We start from the raw sequence: 6,944 nt of genomic DNA on the forward strand, positions 1-6,944 counted from the left end.
ACACAAACCCTACGGCTGACCAGAAGGTGGAGCTAAAATGTTACTATATGAAGGCTGCTGAGCTGCATGGTTCACTGAGTCAAATTAAACTGATTTTCTTTAAATTTTCCACTTCTTGTCAGAAATCCTGTTTCTATACAAACTTTTCTACCCTAACGTTTTTCTTCATTAATTTTAAACACAGTTATGCGATGACCTTCATCCATTTTGGCCCTGATGTTGTTAAATTGAGTCTTCCTTTTTTCCCTTTTTACTTATTTAAAATTTGTTTTCAAATACTTTGTTCAGTCTGTATCCTGGAGCCTGGACAAATGAAAGTATAAACAGCAGCTGAAATAGACACAGCATGGACGCAGAAGAGGTCAAAGGTCATCAACTAGGCCTCAGCAGGCAGTCAAAGACAAATCAAGGAGGCTGTTCACATTCAACACCTGAGACCATCTTTGAAAAGAGATCCAGGTTACCATCTCACTCCATAACATGTGGCTCAAGGTCCATAAATCACCATGACGACCAGTCGCTGATCTGAGCTTTTCAGCGTCTCAATCTGATCTCCTGCTGAGGAGAGAATTATTATTGTTGCAGGTTTCCTGCATGAATTACACACAGATGAGTCAGAACAATGACAATTATATCACATTTATTATTTATTAACAATACAAACACATTATAAACAGTTCAAATGCATTATTCATTTACAATAGCAATGCTGCATGTTGAAGAATGAGGAGTGAAGCTAAATCCAAATCTAAAGTGATTCTCTCATCCAACATCATCTGAAGTTAACAGTTTGCTGCTATAATGAGCAATCCAGGCTCTGTTTGCCCAGGACACCCACTGATGTGTTTGACAGTTCCTCAGAGGTCCATTAACAGCATCTATCCTCCCACTGGTGACCACTTCCAGTGTTCAGCTCAAAGCTTGACTTGGTAACTGCCGGTTATTTATATAAAATAATATCAATAAATAGACTAATTATATTATGTTGTATGTCTTACATCGGCCCAAAGCAGCTGCTCCTCACAACATCTGCACTGCTCAGCAACTCACTTTACATTTATATTCTGATATGGCTGATCTGAAAGAATGGAAGCTTTTTGTTTTTTACACTAATAGTTTGAGTTATTACAGCTGTATTAGTTTAAACTCAAACCCAAAGTCATGTGAACATAATTGAACTCATCACTTTCTGACACCCACAGAACTTTTGTGTGTTGGTTTGGGAGTTACGCCTTGAACTAATGTTTTGACTCAGTGTGTTACACCTGAACAGTATCAGTGGAATACACAGTGGTGTAGTGAGCATATTTACCCCATCTGGACTGTTACCCCAGAACCTGCTTCACACTCTCTCAGGTGTTAGTGTGATGCAGGTTTGCTTCATGAGTCACAGACTGAGCAACCAAAACATACTTGATGTGTTTAAAGACCAAAGTTGTGTCACAAATCTAAATGTGGGCATATCTTCTTCTTAAACAGAAAAAAACAAACACAAACACCCAGAATTGTAAAAACACCCAGAACTGCCAGAAAAATGCCCCAGAAGATTTTTCCCGAACTCTCTGGTTGTGGACTCGGAGTTGGTGTCACAGGCTGGGGCGGAGCAGCAGCTGCAGCAAAGGGAGAAAAAATCTTTCTTGAACTTAAACATGATGCTGATTTCCATCTAAAGCACACCATATGTTGGAGAAAAAATGGCAATGATAAATAATACATTTCTCAGAAGACAAACTCAATCAAGTCTAGTTTAACTACTCAGTCAGTGCAACATTGATAACATCCTTTAAAAAAATGTCAGTAAATCAGGAAAATTCTTGGGATTCAGCAGGAGTTTGGGAACTACAAAACTAAGAAGAAGAAGAAGAAGAAACACCCTTTATTGTCCCACAGACTGGAAATTTGGGTGTAACAACAGCTGCAGTTATTATAAATATAAATATAATAATTTACATTATTAAGAAAAATAATATATATATATATATATATATATATATATATATATATATATATATATATATATATATATATATATATATATATATATATATATATATATATATATATAAAAACAACAAACAAGATTAACCATAATAATAATAATACAATGTACATGATGTGCCTGTGTTGAACCTTAACAGGCCGGACTATTTACAATATATTATATATTATCCTACAATGTGTAGGTTATTGTGGATTTGTTGATAGCAGTGATGGTTATACAGTCTTACAGCTGCTGGGAGGAAACAGAAACAATACTGAACAGGATGAAATGACAAAGAAGGGAGGGTGAAAGGAGACAAGGACAATAAACACACACAAGGTAATCAGGGAGACCGGGAACACACCTGGAACTAACTGGGAAAACCAGATAGGGAAAGCAAAAGTAAATCCAATGTACACAAAGCAGGAGGCCATCAAAATAAATCAAGAAGAACTAAAGAAGGAAACATCACCGATGGAGACTCAACTATACGTGAGGAAAACTGAAAGAAGAAATATCATAAACAACAGTCAATGGAAGAAAAACACAAAGATGAAAAACACAATAAACAAACTAAAAACTGAAAGATGATGAACAACAACAGAACTTTGGAGCTGGAAACACAAAATAAAAACAAATTCAAACAATTTAAATTGAATCAACTTACCAGTGACAGTGAGGTTACATTGATCATGGCCAAAACCATAATCTGTTTTCACATGACACAGGTACCGACCCGAGTCATCAGTCCTGAGTCTCAGCAGGTGAAGTCTGATTCGTCCTTCTCTGAGGGCGTCTTTGTGACTTCTGCATCTTCCTTTAAAACGTTCATGTTGATGATTAGAGCTCTCTTCACCTTTAACCACACAATAAAAGCCAAAGGTTTTTGTTACAGTTGGAGATTGATGGACTAAATTATTAGGTAACACTTCAGGCTCATTGTGTTGATTTATAAAGTTGCATGTGATGTTCAGAGTTTTGATGGATCTGTCAGGGTTGGTGGTGAACGTCCACTCCAGTGTGATGTTGTGGTTCTCCTCTGCCTGATAGGAGGTCTGTGTCACATTGACTACAAATGATCCTGTTGAGGAGACAGAGAGGGAAAGAGAGGAGCAGACACACTGAGAACTGGAACAAATCTGTTGTTGAGCTTTATTTGGAGTTCATAAAGTGAAGCTGTAAACTAACCAGAGACACATGAGGTGAGGATGAGGAGCAGCAGGATCCAGCAGATCATCTTCTCTCTGTGAGAGGAGACAGAGGTGAAGAGTCATCAACACATGAGGTCAAAGTTCAGCCAGTATGTCTCTAGGTCCTAACCTCTTCCTGACCAATGTCAAAAACAAATATTACACCATAAACCACTTTAATGTAAGCAATATTTTCCCTTTCAATAAGTAAATAAATCTCAGTGTTCAGTGTTGCAGAAATGTATTTATGTCACAGGTTGGCAGCATCGTCTCCTTTTCTCTGAACAGCTCTCAGCTTTTCAGTGACTGATGTGGAAAATTCATCAACAAGGGATCATCTACGAGCACATGTAAACAAATAATAAAACATTCTCCCATAAAATATTTTGAAAACCAAGCAAGTCACAAACCCCCTTATTTAGTGTGGTTTAGTTGTTGTTGCTAGTTTATGAACTAATCTTAGGATAATGTTGCTTACTCTGGTCAGCCTCATTCACATTGTTAAGAAACTTGAACTGAAGAACATCTGATCTACAGGCAAAATCATCAAGTTAATATTACATTAGCAATTATTATTTGAAAGCACGACTTAACAGGTTCCCCAGTGCTCAAACAAAACCTTGTGCCCACCTCTCACGTGAGAGCAAGGACCTCTTTCTGCTGCTCCCTTTAGGGGTCGCCATAGCAGATAGTCTGCTCTATCTCACCCTGTCATCCTCCTCTGTCACACCAACCCTCTGTATGTCCTCCGTCACTAATGCATAAAGCTTCTCTGTGGTCTTCCTGTTTTCCTCCATAATCAGCATCCTTTGACGTATCTGTCTCTGCGCATGTCCAAACTATCTCAGCCTTTTCTCTCTAACTTTGTCTCCAAACCGCTAAACCTGAGCTCTCTTTGATATCATTTCTGATCCTTTCCCTCCCAACAAAAATCTTAGTATTGAGGATACTCAACGTTCACACAACCAATAGTAAAAAAACAACAAAAAAAAAAACAAGTACACCATAACATACATAAAATCGCAACAAATGATTTAAAACCTTTTTAAAAAGGAGTCCTTCAATCTACTGGTCCTACATCTCGGTAGTCATTATCTGCGTCTAGAAGGAAGCAGCCTAAACTCACGGTGGGCGGTCTGAATCCTCCAGGATCAGTTTGGCCTTTTTCCCTGACCTCACCTCAGTCAGTGAGGTTTCTGAGGACTATGCCAGCAAGTTTTCTGCACACTTTTACGATTCCCAGCAGTTTATTCCTGTTCTTAAAAGTTCAGGTTCTTCAGGTGGCACTGCAGCACATCGTCTTTCCACGACTGTCAAATCCAGCATTATTTGTTTAGTGAACAGAGCTGCTCTCAAACACAGGATAAGACAGAATATGATAAGTTATATACAAACACCTACCACATGTAGCCTACTTTGGCTTTATTATGGCGACAGTAACAGCAGGTACTGTGTGTAATAAGTGCACTGCAAGCATCACTCATACTTTCACCCGTCCAGCAAAGACACCGACATGCACACACGTTAACACTGAAAAATATGAATAAAGGGTTTCACTGCTGCGATTTACATTTTCACATATTTAACAGAAGTTGGAATTAAATTCTACTTCCGCACTCATTTTCTTCTGCGTGAGAGCTTCATCTGTTCAAGCTACACTCAGAGATAATCAGAGTGATGGTCTGATGTCTCTGACATGATAAACCAGCCTGCAGATTTTAAAAGTGACAAAGATAACACGGGTCACAGAAGCAGCGCTTCACCTGAAGCTGAAGCTGTTATAACACCGTGAATGAAGCGGTAAACAAGAATTAATGATAACAACAACATCAACACATTACCTGCAGACAGTCACGGACCATGAGAGGAAATATGACTGACGTTGGCCGCTTGGTGTGTCTCCTACACGGGGAAAGTGAAAAAAACGATCATATGACAGCCTGGCCTTTGTGGGGGATGGGACTGTACCCCACCGCTGCAACCACTGAACTTCCGAGAAGTCAAACCTGCCTTTGTCACTGAAACCCTGCTTTAAAATATTAGATCTACAGCATGGCACTGAACAGGAGTGGCCCTCCAACCTCACTGTACATTCTGTATGATGACAAATAAAAGCATTCTCCTTCTATTCTTGTATAAACTGGAAAAAAGCTGTAAAAGTTTCATTTCTTTGAAAGTGTACCTGTATGTCAGGTGTTTATAGGCCACCTGAACGTATTTCAGTTTCATGTTTTCTCAAATTTATCAGAACAGCTGCGTGTTCTGAGTCTTGGCTTCTCAAGCATCACGTCCAAAGAGGCAGCTTTGCATCACATGCTGGATTCATGTGTCGAGACATTAGAGAAACGAGGAAGATGCAACACCATAAAAAGAAAAAGGTACAGACTGAGGCGATATTAACAACAACAACTATATTCACTCTGTAGTTCTTGGTTTTCTGCACTGGTTTCAGTGTGAGAGAAGAACACAGGAAGTGGCAGAACCTTCTATATTCATTTCCACCCACAGTTTTTCTTTTTTTCTTCCTTTCTTTTTGTGAAGTTAAAATTATCTTTCACAAGACTGAGTAGCATCAGCAAACACACTCTTTCACTGCATAATCACGATACAGATGAGTCACTTCACAGTAACACGGTAAAAACTGTGGAACTATTTGAACTCTACCAACATTTTCAGCATCGTTCTCTGTTCAGCAAATACAGATCAATAATACACACTGTACACAGCAGAGGTAGAAAATTTCCACAGTATAAACAGAAATACTTACTAACATATTTATTTTTTCATTGACCTCACAAACACTTTACCTTCTGCCTTATTTATTATAGGAGCAGGTTTATTACACACTTTGGTGTCATAGGTTGGAAGGAGACTGCTGCTCAGTTTAATAACGTGGACAGAGAATAATAAGCCATAATCCAAAACTGATCCACCAAATAATGAACTTAATGAAGGAAAATATTCTTTGTGTTTACACTGTTCATTATTCTGAAAGGAAACTATTAAACTGTCCCTCATCACACAGATGATGAAATAAACACTGTCTTCTTTCACCTAAACAGTTAATCTAAAGTATTTTTATAATGAAGATATTATATTAATGTTTGCAGTGTTTTGACTCCTGCAGGTTGTAACAAAGTATTCAGGTTATAAGCAGGAAGTGATACTTTGCTTTCACTTTGTATGAACTTTGAGTGTGAAGGACACAAAGATCAGCTGCTCTCTGGTTTCCTGCTGGACTTTCTTCTGCTTCAAGAACAGGATCATCACATGAAACTCAGCTCTGCTACATGGAGACCAAACAAGGTCCCAGTGGACTGATCACATTCACTGAGTGACTGGTTCCATCATTCAAACATTCACAGGTTGGATTTATAGAAGGAAAGATATACATGAACCAAACAGCAGCATCTGGATCACATCTGGAAAACACAGTCCCTCCATGCTCCAGCTTTGATTTTCTGCAGATCAATAAAGATTTATTCAACTTTAACAGTGCAGGAAATAATAGAAGAGAATAAAAATCTTTCATTGTCATTGTTGGAGCTTTTTTATTTCTTTCTCTGTATTGGATGCATTTGGACGCTAGGGGGCAGTAACCTCATGAGTTACTGCATTTATACATGAACGGTTTATTCATCCAGGTAAGTTAATGGGGACGCACAACAGTGTTTAACCGTGGTCTGTGTCAGATATGTCAGATAAATAAATAAATAAATGTTTGCAGATATAAACACTGAGCAGTGAGCTGTGAGGTCATCAGAAGAAGAGTC

Source organism: Archocentrus centrarchus, chromosome 18, assembly GCF_007364275.1.
Source record: "Archocentrus centrarchus isolate MPI-CPG fArcCen1 chromosome 18, fArcCen1, whole genome shotgun sequence".
Classification (NCBI taxonomy): Eukaryota; Metazoa; Chordata; class Actinopteri; order Cichliformes; family Cichlidae; genus Archocentrus; species Archocentrus centrarchus.